Source organism: Epinephelus moara, chromosome 20, assembly GCF_006386435.1.
Source record: "Epinephelus moara isolate mb chromosome 20, YSFRI_EMoa_1.0, whole genome shotgun sequence".
Classification (NCBI taxonomy): Eukaryota; Metazoa; Chordata; class Actinopteri; order Perciformes; family Serranidae; genus Epinephelus; species Epinephelus moara.
The window spans coordinates 19,992,688-20,007,787 of NC_065525.1; the positions used below are offsets into that span (position 1 = coordinate 19,992,688).

General features: G+C 41.4%; 1 long non-coding RNA gene across 1 annotated transcript; it reads right to left on the reverse strand.

Moving 5' to 3' along the window:
- Positions 1 to 4,361: 4,361 nt before the first annotated feature.
- LOC126408609 (uncharacterized) lies at positions 4,362 to 14,368 on the reverse strand. Its single transcript, XR_007571912.1, has 4 exons — positions 14,205 to 14,368; positions 12,546 to 12,738; positions 10,278 to 10,591; positions 4,362 to 4,872 (listed from the first exon to the last, which is right to left on the reverse strand). It is a non-coding gene; the product is annotated as an uncharacterized LOC126408609 (long non-coding RNA).
- Between the last annotated feature and the right edge of the window lie 732 nt (positions 14,369 to 15,100).

Consider the following 15,100-nt stretch of genomic DNA (forward strand, 5'->3'; position numbering starts at 1 on the left):
TGAACCTGCTTTTTAACTCCTCAATAATCAGTAAGTGAAATATATACCAATATAAAGCAATATAAGCTCAAACAGTTAAGTAGTATTAAAGTAAATACTAATGATAAAATAAGGGATTGGTTACTTTTATTTAAATACTTATTTAGGTTGCAACATTTTTCTTTTATTGGCCTATTTCTAGAGTTAATTGACTTGTCCTTGTCCTCAATGTAAAATTGCTATTAGTCTTGTGATTATTTGTAACTGTATTATTGCAGTTTAGGCTACATCTGATTAAGTTTATAATTATTATCATTATTTTTTGTTATAACACCTCACGAAAATCAATTCAGAAAATGCACTAAATAAAAATATATTATTAATTTTTTCGCAAAACGGTTATAACGAAAATCAAAGGGCAGCGTTGCTCGGTTATTTGTTTAAAAAGATATGTTTCATCGCACACAGGCCTGAGTAACATAAAGAAGGTCACTCTGCTTTTTTGTATCTTCAAATGTCACATTTTCTCCGCATAATTTTGCATCATTACTTATTAACAACCCAATAATAGCCCAACTTTGTCGCGTGGGGAGCCGCCAAAATTAAAATAACTTTATAAAACCATATTTACCTGCTTTCACCTAACATTTTAAACCTCTCCAGACAATCATTCATGTGCCATGTGGCCTGTAATATCATACACATAGGGTGAGGTGGTGCAGGCTGGTTCTCAGAGCAGCTACAGTACATTACAGCGGCTGTCCATTAACTGTGTTACAGGCCGGGAATGTGCTGCAACAAGAGGCGGTGCACGCTGCACTGATGCTGTTACGCACCAATCAGGGGAGGCACTTTGGCTGCAGACGCTGATGTAAAGGCGTAAATGAGTAGGTGTAAATTAATATCCAGGCAACTGAAACAACCACTTACAACGAAAAAATAATACATTAAAAAAAACATTAAATTAAATCATTTTTCCCCTTCAAAAAAATAACAGAAATACATTTGATCCTTAAATGATACCTTTGTAAAAAATAATTTATGAATTATCAATTTGCAGATTTATTAATTTGCTGCATCTAGAGCTTTTTGCACGAGTATCGTGGAGATATCCTGATAAAATACACCTATTTAGTTTCTTAAAATGACACAGGCTGAACCCCAAAAACAGAGGATCATTAAAACTGGCAGGATTATATTAGGAATATAATTTTTTATTTTTGAGACCTTGATTCACTCACTAGGTAGCCTTTTGTGGTGATTTTGCGTGAGGTTTCGTTTTGAGATGAGTGTGTTTGTAAATCATCTGTTCCTGGATCAGTCTCTGGGCCTGCTTGGCGCTGTCCTTTCAGCACTACACACTTCTTTCTCCAGATAATTCCATAATGATCTCTTCCCTTAAAATATGAGCCCTTAAAATGACTTATTACATTTAAAATAAATGTTTTAAAAAAATATGTGTATTTGTCTTCATATTTCTTTGTCTAATTCATGTTTGGTTGTTGCTTCCACAGTGAGCTGGCAGCAAAAATTCAGTTTTCTATTTACACATTTCCATTCTTAAACAATATTTGAGAAACCCAACGCAGTTTGGATTAAGCATCAGCTCCTTAGGGGAGGAACCAATTGATTATAAAGAGACCCAGACTCTTTGGGGAGGAGAAAGGGCCCCCTGTTGTTTCAAACCAGCTCCTCTAACTTCCCAAAGTGCAGGGGCCCAGAGGCAGGGCTGTGAGGAGAGACTGTGTGTGCCTCCGGTAAATGGCTGCACAGCGACTCCTCTGAAGCAGCAGTAGGGTGGGTGGTGCTGAGGAAAGACTTGTAGGATACATTAAATCAGCCTGATTAGGAGTTTTAGGCGAGGGCATGGCTCAGGTCTGACTGAAAAGCTGCCGGGCAGCCCTTGAGTGATACTATTCACATCCTGGGAGAAAGGTCAGTGTCAGAGGAGTTCACAGGCCCCATCTCCTTTCTTATGCTAAAGGTTCATACACATGGGCTCATTCAGTGGCTGGAAAGGCATAAACAGGCTCTGCCGACTTTCCCTCCAAAATGTTTGGATTCCTCAACTTGAGCTCTGAGGTCCTGCCTCTCTGTTTCTCTCTCTTGCTGCTTCTGTAGTGCAAAGTGATTTTAATGTGAGATTACTGAGCTGAAAGTCATCCATATGTTTATTTGCATCATGTATGAAAGTCTGCATGGTGTTAAATGCACAAGAGATGTGTTTGTACTTTGTTTTCTAAATCTGAAGCTAAATAATATTTTAAAAGTGGCTTTTATTATTTTCCTCTGCTGTTGTTTCCCCTCTTAAGTCACTATTCTTTCTTGTAACCAGGTTTTATTATCTTCTCTTAAATAGACTTCCTCAGGCTCTTCCCTGTCTGTCTCTGAGTCCAGTGGTCAATGGGGAATAGCAGGAAATAGCCACTTAATTAGCAGCCCTTGACCTCTGGCTCCGGCTCAGACGGCTCCTGACCTCAGCATCTCTCCAGCCTGTTTAATCTCCTCTGGGGGACTGTCCAGATCATGACCCCTGACCCCTGTGCTGACCTGTAGGGACTTCACCAACAGGTCCCCGCCTCGCAAGCCCCTCATCAAAAAGCAATATTGAACCCAAATAGCCGATTCAAGCAATTAGCGACACGCAGGACACTGAGGCTGTCGTGATCATCCCTGGAGCTCTCTTAACATTTGTTTACAGACACAAACAGGGAAAACATTTGCAGAGCATAAAGTCAACAGAATAGGAAATATTTTTTTAATGATGAAAATCACACCAGTGTAACATTTTTTTTCTTCACAAAATCATTTGAAACCTCTGGGCTTTCGTTTCATCCACACTCTACAGAGGATGATTTCACTAATTGGTTTCCAGTCATGCAGAGGGGGGGAACTAATCACCGAAATCAGCCGTTGTAGCTTGTGGATGGATTGAAAACATGCTGACTCCCGCATGGCCCTCCATGACTGAGATCTCCACTGCAGTACACGAGGATGAGTTTGGATTCAAGCAGATGTGGAAACACGCTGGGTTTACTCTGTTCACTTATTCAGCTCAGTTATAGTTGCAGCTCCCATGCGTCCTCACTTTGTTGTGACTATTTTTGTCTCTTTATAGCTGATATTTCTGTTTGGTGCATATTTTTGTTTTATCTTAAGCTCATAATTTATGTGCTATTTTAGATATTTTAAGTTATGTATCAGTGTGCATCTGCTCTCGTGCTTGTGCTGCTGATTACTGTAATCATTAAAGTTGTTTTTAAAGAAAATCTTAATTTCTCTCACATATAGGGAGATGATGGTGCTTTTACACATGCTCATTTTAAATGCAAAAGTGGGTAAAAATAAATATCATTACTTATTTAACATTAAAATAAATGTTATGGCATAATGCTATAGCCTATTAGTTTTTATTTTTAATTAAATTATAGCTTAATTTTAAATAATATAGGTCTATGTTTTGCAGAAGTGACACTATATATTTTCATTTCTTTTTCCAAAACTCTAATAAATGGGGAAAAACCGTCACATTATTTTTCTGTCTTTGCAACTTAATAAAATTCATTTTTCAGAGAGATTAAATGGTTAAATTCTGGTCTCAGTTTTAACTAATGGATAACATGTCTGATTTTAAGTGTTTTCCTTGTTTCCACGCCGCCCAGAGAGACAGAAATAATAATCCCCTGTTGACCCTGCGCGTGTCCATCTGTTGTTTGACTCCGGACACAGATCAGTCGGACACTGATTGAGGTCCGATTGACACCAGGAAGGCCTGTAATCCCAAAACCTGATTAATCGTCCAAACTGGGCCCTGGTGAGCTGGAACAGATTTGGATTTAAAGTAAACAACACGTTTATTTTTATCCAGATTTCATGACACACTCTTTTTTTACGCTGGATTTAAAATTTCCCTGCAAATTGTGATTCACAACATGCGTAAAAATGTGGCGTTTACATTTTCCTGATCAATAAAATATGAGGGGGAATGAAGAAAAGCTTGTTATATATTTTAATAGCGGGCAGGGTCATTTATTTTTTTTTTGTCCTGTGAGTTTTGTGTCTGATGAACTTTTCTTTCCCACACTGATTCAACACACGTCCCTCTGTCTGCTCCTGCTAATTAAAACTTAATGCGGGGTCACTCACACACTTTCTCACACCATCCTCACACACACACATTACCATGTGAATCTAAAAAAAGAAAGGCGACAGAGGGAAGGTCCTGCAGGCTTGAGTCCCTATTTTCATTTCTTTTTTTATTTTTTATTAAAGACAAAACACATTATTTCTCATGTTAGTGTGTAATAATCTAATGTTTCCCTGCCTAACTGATCACCAAAATAAAACACTATGATAAGAATAATAAGGCTGTAACACAGAAATGATATTTCCATTATTTTTATTTCAAAGTGATGTCACTGACAGCAGCAAACTTGAAACAATCAGCTTTATCAGTAATGCATTCATATCCTTTTAATTACTACTCCAGCTCAGACACATGAGAACAATGAATTCATAATTAATTCATTAATTAAAACATGCATTAGCTAAGAAAATGCACATAATGTACTGAGTGAGACGTAAGTCAAGGCTTTTTATTTGCAATTTTATAAATAATAGATTTGTGTAAACATGTTGAATCATACACACTTTGTACAGTGTCTTAAAATACACTTGTTTTTGATAGATACATTTCAGGCTTGCAGAATGTCTCTTCTGTGTCTACAGTCTTTTAACACACAGTGGGACTCTTCTCGTTTAGGTGGCTGATAATCTCTTGAATTCCTGTTGAGGTGAGAGTCTCTGATGATCTTGTTGAGTTTGTTTCACGATCTCCTCGTGCTCGAGCAGGTTCCTCCAGAGTGCAGAGAGACTTGCAGGTCCTGTCCCATCCTGGGGATAAACGGTGGAGGTAATGATTAGCATGAGAATAAAACTTTGTCCTATAAACTCCCCCATATGGAGAGTAATATTTCACATTTTGGGCGAAAAGAAAGAAAGAAAGATGGTAAAAGTAAATTAGTTTTGTCACATACATTCATAATCATAATTAAAAGATTTGTTTGTAAAGCATTTTCCAAAGTGCTTGCAACATTTGTAATAAAAGAGATTAAACAACAACAACATAACGAAGGGCCACAGGGTAAAGCAACACATAAAAGTACTGCCATATAAAAGCCAGTCTATGGAGATCTGTTAAAAGTATAAAAGGCAATAACGATTCTGCAAACCTAAGCTCTTTGCTTATTCAGAACGCTGACGAGTATGTTTTGACAATACTGAATTTGTTTTCGGGCGCGATTTTTTACTTTTCTGCATCAGAAATTGTAGGCAGTGTTTCAGAAAAACAAACTTCCTTTTCATGCCCTGTAAAAATAGGCCCCTGCGCTCTGCATGTCGTTCTTCTCTCCCATTTTCAGGCTGTATGCATGGAGGGATCTTAAGGCTTTTATCCCCACAGGGAACCAGCCCGAACTCTTTCTCTGTCAATTTTCACCCACTCCCCAATTCAGACAAGCCTTTTCTCCCACCAACCCCACAATGAAGGATTTGTCCTCGTTCTCTTTGTCCACCTCTGATATCTTTTTTTGACTGCTCCCTCTCTGCAGACAGCATGCAGCGTATGCAAATACGCGCTCTTTTATTCCGGAGACCCCTCCCCTGAATGAATGCAACCTTAAATGAGGACACACTTGCGCACATTTACCGAGGGGGCATTGGAAACATGCACGTCTTACAATCAGTGGATTTGCATGCCCTCTCTGACACGCAGCCACTTAAACATCCAGCACTGACAATTTTTTAAAATGAGCAGACAGAAATATATGCTCGACTGATGCCGCAGATTATTCTATCTAACGTCTCTAAAGATGTAGGGCTAGTTTATCCAGACAGATGGATGGAGGTGTGGGCCACAGAGGATGGATTCTGGTTGAGTGATGCTTCAGTTGGAAAAGCTTTTTTGTGACTGATTTTATTTATAGGACTTCAGGAAGGAGACAAAGCTCCTTCTTTGCAATGCAAGAAGTTCTTTCATTTCCTGACAAGTGTTGTTTCACCACACTGATGGTATATTTGGTGTCTTTTAAGCCCCATAAGTCCTCAGCAGACACACACAATGGGTGTTAAGATGTGTAGGATGAGGCTGAAAAATGAGACAGAAGTGGTCCGACACAATAGCGGGTCTGCACAGAGGAAGAGGTGTAGACTGGTAATGTGTAACTCTAATGGCTGGATGAATTATAATGGTGTCTGATGAACATAAAGCGTTCTCTCGCTGCTAACATTCCCAAGCTGGCCCGTGCCATCTGTGAGTATGTGTGAATGGGTTCGAGTCAGTGTGTGTGTATGTGTGTGTGTGGTGGGGGGTTGACGTCTGCTGGACAGCTCTGACAGTTCGGCCTTTTCAGTCGTACATTACTGAGCCGGCCGGCCTCTTTCCCATAGCAACCCTAGCAGAGGTCAAAGGCTATGTACCCCCCATCCATCCACCCTCCTCCTCCTCCTGTACTCCGGGGTGGCCACAGGCTCTCCTAACTCCCCGACTGGCCGCAGACGGAGCGGGCTGCGCACATGAACTTGAACTTGACTTCTGACAGAGTGATGGAGTCGTATGATGCTAGGAAAGTGACACAAGGATGAATATGCTCTCAATTTTTTTCCTCTTTTACCCCACCAGGAGAGTAAAAACATGTAAAAATGAGGTCACACCAAGGATTCCCCCTAATTCTCCTCACCCTAGAGCCTCATCTCCTGATATGATTACAAAGGGCCGCTGTATTAAAGGCTCAGTCACCTAATTCTCCACTACTTTCATTGGAGCATACAGGACCCCTACTCAGGGACGCCGCAGCCAACAGACGTAATCTGAAAAGCCTGGGATGTAGAAACTTCTCTCCATCTTCCTCTAAGATACTTAATGTCAGGCTTTGTGCTAGATTAGTCTCGGCCAAAGTTGCATTAAAAAACCCCAGATGAGCCTCGCTTGACCCACATTGGACCTCATCCAAGACTATGGGCGGCCCCTGAGCCGGGCTTTATATATCACAGTAGAGCCGTTAAAACATTAATAGTGTCCACACACAGTGAGGAGAATCCGAAGAGGTAACCCAGGAGCTATATGGTATTAACATTTTATCGCTACTATGGCTACGCCGCTTCACCCACACAGAATTGGAAGTGGGCGCCGGCTTCTGTCACTTCATCATGTCACACATTATAATTTCCTTGCGCTGAAAATCCCACATAGCAAAAGCAATACATGGTTAATAATGAATAGCAGAGGAAAGAGAGAAGAAAGAAAGGGAAGGTAATCATCTATATTCTGTCATTTTCTGGAGGGGAGATACATTTCCCTGTCAGTTTTTTAGGTAATGTATGAGGAACTGAAGAATGAATGTTTAAGTCCACAGTGCGCGGAGGAAGAGTCAGGCACGTTCAACATCCTAAATCCTCCTGACACGGTGTCAAAGCCGCTGACCTCGCTGTTCAGCCGCTCTGGATTCGGACAATCTTGATTGAAAAGTCGTTTGTTTTGGAGCAGATTAAATCACGACTCTTGAGTGGTTTCACCAAAGTGTTTATAAGACATCGCATACTGTTAAAGTTCACCTTGATAGCGTTTATTTAATTCTAAATTCACTCCCTAATGCTCATTTCATGTTATGCCAAGCTGCAATTAGTCACAATTACAGACCGTAATCATTAGATGAATAAATATTCTGTGTGCGTGTCACTCATTTTAACATCCTCCAAATACAACAAATGGTGATTGCTCTTCTTGCAAGACATAGTAAGGACGAACACATTTCCCTGACAAATTTGCTTCAGTCACCGCCTCTCTTTGACCACGCTGTCTCTGTCGACTGCCGCAGCTATCACATACAGTTGCAGATCGACCTCCCCCCCTTACTCTTCTCAAACACACACACATACACACACACACACTAGTCCTCCATGCCCAGCTCCTCGCAGGCTGCAAATTTAGCATGGCACAGCACAAGCTAACACAAGCTAACTTCATCAGCAAATGCATCACCGGTGGCTCAAACATGGCTGCCCATGTGCTCCACCTGCCTCTTTTACATGCGCGTATACATTAATCACCACTGTCTTTAACCCTTTCTCCATAAACCAATCTTTGGTTTGACTCCAACCAAAGCCACATCATTTCCACCCCCCCACCTCTGCTCCTCTGTTTTCCCTAACGCACCATTGAGATCTGCAAGAGAGACGTAGCATGGAGCAAGCTACAGTATCTCCAAGATTAATTTCTCGCCTTCACCTTGCTTTCTCCCTTCTGTCAAATCTGCCCGAAGCAATGCACCGTATATCACAGATGAGCAGCGCAAATGCAATTATAAAGACAGCTCTGAGTCTTTTATATGAATAAAGAGAGGGAATAATCTTTTGACATGTGGGCTGCGCATGCCTTACATATTTTGTGGAGGCACATGTACAGTGTGAGGCTCATTAATAACCATTATCCGTGGGTTACATCACTCAGCTTGTTAGGCACACCCATCGCCTTAGCTGAGTCATTCTCGGTGATACGCCGCGCCGCCAACTGTCTTGTGAGATTTTCACGATGTCTGTCTGTTTTACCACCTGAGAGCCGTATAAATATTCTGTTTGCATGAAGGACAAATCGCACCCAGCTGGTAAATTGAGCAAAGACAAAGGGGCGCATGGCTGACGACAGGCACAACGCATACAATAAAATCAGATTCTCAATGCAAAATAATGTGGAAAATGCATCTTTGTGGTGTTGAGACATCATTGCATTACGCCTTTGATACAAGCTAATGGCAACCCCCTGATCTCCTGTGAGACAGGGCGCAGGACTGAGCTTCTATATGCATATCATGTATGAATGCATCTCTAATGCCAGTGAAATCCTTCTCAAAACAGCATCTCCATGCCTTTCAGACATGCAGAGGAGGCTGAATAGACTAATGAACAGTCAGGTGGCACTCCAGGGCCCGGACTACCACCCCCCATCACACACATATCAAACACACATACACTTGCTCACACATTAAAACTGAGCGGCTCGCCCGACCCCGGTGATCCGCACGACGGTCTAATGTCTCAGGCATCTGCTCATGTCTAGTCTGGAGGGTCTTTCCCACCCTGCCCCCCAGCCCAGGCCCGCCGCAGCACCAGCTCCCACAATGGTGGGAAAGCAGGCCTTTACGGAGGGCTGAGGGGGGGTGTTGGGGGTGGTGTGTGTGTGTGTGTGGGGGGGGGGGACTAAATAGCTATTGAGAGGGGAGAGAGTGAGAGAGCGGGGCTGAATGATAATGTGAAAACGCACGGCGCTGTTCATTAACACACAAGCACTGCAGCTGCACATGTTGGCCCTGGACACACATGCTCACGTGTCTCTCTTTTCTGCTTCAGGTTGCTGCCAGAGCCACAAGGGTTACAGAGCAGCTCTACGCCATGATAAGGAGTGTATGCAGGATCTGTGTGTGTGTGTGAGAGGAAGTGGTAAAGATGTGGAACTTTGATATTTGGCGGTGGGTGATATTTACTCCTGTCATGTTTTGGATGAATGTGACATTTTTAGTCAGTGACGTTTGACATTTTTAGTCTGTGAGTGTCAAATAAAGTTCTTAACCATGTGTGCAGCACTGTAGTAGCAGAGTTACACTGCATTTATACTGAGAGGATATAGAAACTGTATATGAGTTGTAATCGTTATCAAACGTTTAGGATTGAGGTGTGAGATCCAACATGTAATCATTCTTTGAAGTGTTTCGAAAAAGTTACCCTTCAAATGTTCTGATGAACACCATTATATAAATATAATACACCGCTAATATTCAGTGCTGATTTTATTACAGATAAAGAACTGCTTTGTGAGCCAAAGTACCTTTGTTCATATAGTAAATTAAATCTAAGATCATAATCGTTCTACTTTGAAAAACAATAACGCAATTCCCCAAATAGGAATTATCCGAGTATCCCTTCCTCAACGGATTTCACCTGAGGGGTTCAGCACATTAAGATAGTTAAGATACTGTACCAAATATCATAATGTGAATCTCATAATAAAAGCAGCTTTGCATGAATTCATCTATGAGGTTTGTCAGGTGGAAACACGACGAACGCCGCTGCCTGGTGCGCATCGGGGAGTAAAGAAGCACCATGACAAGAGAGGATGGCAGGTTTCCTTCAACCAGTGCCAGCTCATTAATTTTGTTTGCTACCCNCACACACACACTCACTCCCCCACCCTCCTTGCCAGTCACCATCACCACTGGTACCCAACAGAAAACCATGATGCAGCTCACCTCGTGTGCCAGCCCCAGCCATTTTAGGTGTCGCGGCAACATCTCCCAAGATGGCTCCTCTGAGCGCGCCCATACTCCAGGGATCCGGCGGGGTCTTTGTCCGCCTCCTGGCACGGGCAAAGTGTCCCCCGTTGGCAGTGCAGATGGCATTAGAGGCTCCTGGGTAAAAAAGGGTGAGGAGTGGGGGGATGGGAGAGGAGGGGGCGGCAATTCCGGACCGACCGTTTTTTCCTCCTCTCTCCTCGTTTTCTTTTAACGATGGTTCGACCCTCTTTTCAGGAATCCCCAATCATTCAACGTTGCTAATCGGAAGCCTGAAACAAGAGCAGATGGAAAAGAGAAAAGCACATTTTACACTTTTAGCTATCAGTGTCGCCACACACAGCTTTTTAACTAAACAATTGCCTCAGTTTCTGTCTTTAAACCGCATCACTTTACATTGAGCGCATTGAGTTGTGGCTATAAGGTAAACCTTAAGTCTCTCGCCAGCGTCGCTCATTCAAACCGCAGTCCCCTTGTTGTGTGTTTTTGTGTGCGTGAGTGTGTATTTTTGCCACAATGAAAGCACCAAAAGAAGCATTTGCATTACACACGTACACAGGTTGAAACAAGAATGCCTCGGACCATCCCATAAATAAAGCCTCAAGTGTTTTTACCCCCATTCATTAAGGAGGCGCGCCATGCTGACACGCTACCTATAACAGGCCGAGCTCAGCAAAAGACCTGGACCACGGCCTTTTCACATATCCAATATCTCGCTGTGAAACGAAGCAATTAGCCCGGTTTGACAGCGAGCTCTACTGCAATAGGTAGTTAACAGAGTGAATGAAAACTCATCTCACTTTGGGTGCTCTTTAGGCTTTAGTGGCATTCTCCGCGCCGAGCGTACACACTGCACAGCGCTGAAGTACCAAGTTAAAAAGTTCAGCTCCTGTCTACAGGATGGCCTTGGCCTTCTCATTGAGGCAGGACACAATGTATCCCAAAGGCTCCAAGATTAGCTACAGCTTTAAATGCAGACGCCAAGTGTTTTTTTAAAAAACCCTGTGTGTGTGTAGGGTGCTACACCACTCAACTGCATTATTAGCAGTCCAGGAGACATTAGAGCCGGGACAAAGCTGTAGCTTCCCCTTTCTTCCTTTCATAAACAGAGTCTCTCAGGTGAAACCTAAATATATGATACACGAAAAACACTAAAGTAAAGTGCATGAATTAAACTGTATCCTGTGAGATGCAAAAGATAAACCAAGAGGATCTGCTTTGGGTAAATACGAGCATTGACTAGAGATGGCAGGGCAACACAGCAGTGTGTCCCCAAAGCAGGAACCTCTACGGAGAGGAATCTTCAGCTTTGCTTTCACTTACTGCAGGCGAGCAGGAGCGATCACATTAAACACTCTAAGGTGTGATAGGCCCTTTTCACAGAGGACGCTTTGGCATGTCACAGTAGGGAAAGCACAGGTGTAGATAATAAAACGAATGATGGCTGAATTCCATTTAGCTGCTTCAGTTTCAGCCTCACTGTCCTACAGGAGAACCATTGTTAATGTTTTGAGTAACACCTGTGCTTTTCCTACTGTCACAAGCCAAAATGTCTGATGTGAAAAAGCCCTATTGTGACATAACATTACATCCCTGCATATATTATCTGAATTTTTCACGCAATAAAACAAAATTCGTCTCAGATCATGTCACAAAAACTCAAGTCACATCTATTTGGCGGCCTTTAGAGAAAGTTTGGGGGCTCTTGTTTTAGTCTGTACGATACAGATACTAAGACAGTACAGCAACCTGTTTAACATTCATGTTGAAGAGGACGTGAATGAACAGCAACCTTAAAACAGGGCCAGGTATTAACTGAGGGCCCTTAATCAACTCATACATAGTGAATCCTAAAAGGAATCTGAGGTAAACATTAAAAACACTTCATCAAACTGCAACATTGTGGATTACTTTGCACTTTATCTCAACATATATTGTCTCAAAGGCATTTTGGTTTTCCCTATGATCACATGAGGGTAACACGTGACACACACCATTAATAGATTCATATTTTAAAGGCTCTGCAAACTATTAAATGGCTTACATCTATATATACATATATATATATATATATATATATAAGCCACGCACCTAAAAGTGTGCAGCCTACCTATTATAAAAGAGGAAAAAAATCATCTATTATGCTGCATCAAAAACATTTATATTTTAAGTTTTGCACATGAGATTATTTGCACGCACATTTTTCCACACCAAAACTATTCTTACCTTCTGACTTTAAAGCCTGATGAGCCCCCCTCTGTGTGTCGGGAGTGCACACAACGTCACGGAAGTCATTTCTACTTTCGGTTATCTAGCTTTATGACAGGTATTTAACACTCATACAGCTAGATAACCAAAGACAGAAACAGACCCCCCTCTCACAGTGTCGTGCTGGAGCCCGACGTGACGCTGACGTGATCTATGGAGGGAGGATGAAGATGCATGAGTAGGCCCTTAATATTTAAAAACACATCTATGCTATTATTTAAAATTGCGTGCCACTGAGAATAACTGCAGCCTGGCAGGAAATGATTACAGATGGGTTAGATTTGTATATTTTTAATATTTAGGACAACACATATTGTTCATGTTAGAAGCGTCAAATATCCCTGTCGTGATATATAAGGTGTCTGGTTGAAGGCCTGCTTCAGTTAGTGACCTAATTCTACTTTACCTTTTTTATATTATATTATAGTTTTATTGGGAAACCCTCCTGCAAAAATATTACAGGATTATTGTTGGCTTTTTTAAGAAATAAAAAACATTATTTTAGATTTAGAGCCTGTATAAATACACGTATTGGAGCCTGTTTATTTGCATTTCTTGCAATTAACATGCGACTATTTTTCTGTAAGGAATCGGACTTAGTATTAGTCTCATATACAAAGTGACACATTTTAATTCTTGTAAACTCCAGGGAGACTTTAATAGTCTATTTTAAGATGGCAAATGACTTGTTTGAAACATTTCACGTGTAAGTTGCATTCAATAATATCCGCATTTAATTTGCAGCACTGGGCTGTATTCTGCAGAGCTATTCTCTTACACTTTTACACGAGGTATTTTTCATTTTAAGGCAACATTGAGACAACCAGCCAGTTAATTTCACACAATAATGCACCCTAACACTCACAATAAATGACAAGTGGGATTTTACAAGCTCACTTATTGTTGTAAAATCATAAAGAAACATGCTGTAGAAGTTAAAGGCTGCAGCTGCACATGCAAGTTAATATAAGAATTCTCAGCCTGTTTTGCTCATGATAAGTCAGCCAGTGTGGCCTGAAGGCATGACCATGAACCTGGCACAATGTAGGTACAGAAACGTGTCTTTGATGCAGCAGATTCAATGATGCTCCGAGATCAACAGCTGACTCTCTTTACAAAAAAAGAAAAAATCAACTGAGTGTGAAGTGAGCTGGGTTTTAAGATGCTTTAATTCGCTCTGGGCTCTTTAGTGCTCCTGGGGGCAACCAATCCCTACTTTTAATGAGAGTTGCGATTGGCCTACTTCTGCTGAAACTAGACTATTTCACATCACAAGGATTATCCGCATGAGCTATTACAGAAAGCCATTTGTTACTGATCATAATAATAGGCCGAGGAGCGTGGTGTAATATTCTGGCACTTTAAAGAACAAGGGGTTTTTGTCTGTTTGGGGACCTAGCCTCGTTTTAAATGAAACGCAAGGGCGTTTTCTGGTGGTTAAATAATGTTATGTTGCGTTAAAGAAAATAAATAAAAGGTAAGCTGAACATGCATGTGATATGTGCCTAAATTCTCTGCATAAGACACATGGACATGGCATGAGAACAGACTCAAAGCTGGAGAAATGTAGAGCCGTATACCGTGCAGATGCTGAGTGTTTCCAGACGCGTTTCTTACCTGTGTCAGAAGCAAAGCAGAGTCTGGGAGAGAAATGTCCGCAACTTTAGCTCGTAACGAATTTTCCAGATGGATTTTTTTCCGCGTTTCCATCGGGGCCCTTGTGAAGAGTCCGCAGCTCTCAGGTGAGTCCAGTTTCATCCTCAGTCCTCCAGCTTCTGCCTCTCCTCCAGCCTGCGCGCTTCCTCTACTCGCTCCCGCACTGACGTCATGCCAGGACCAGGGCGGCGCGCTGACCAATCACAGAGGCCGCCGGCACCAAAGAGTGTTCAAGTTCAACAAGACGTCTCACTCCTGACAGTTTCTCTTGCTTTTTTTGTTTGTTCATTTCTTCACCACCAACACCATCACTACTTCTACTAAAAGCTCACAAATACTAATGATATACTAGTTTATCTAACTAACTAAATATTCATAAGACAAACAATTTTTTTAATAATCCATTTACCAACTTTTCTGAAGCTTTTGGTCATATGGAGTTATCATGAAAATTGGACACATTCAAATGTTCCTTTTTTTGAGTAGCCTACTTTAAGGAATTTTCATCCATGTTGGCTTCAAAATTGAGATTAAAAGTTCACCTTTGACCTTGGAAACAGCAGATGACAAAAGAGCATCACCTCAAGGTCCATTTAGCAGGCTAGCTGTTTTTGGTGCTTTTGAAAATTTCCCTGTCTTCATTAGTATAGAGTAAAAATATTTCTTAATATTAGATATGCTTAGTACTATACAAAGGTGTAGGTTTTGTGTTAAGATTAGGAAGGGAAACAAATGAAATGGGGGTTTTGGGGATCCTCCGCCAGACGATTTTGAGCGTCAAACACTTTCCTTTGTTGTGGCGAATGTTTACACACTAATTTGTTCATTTTCTGCTTTAATTTATGGTGCAAATGTCT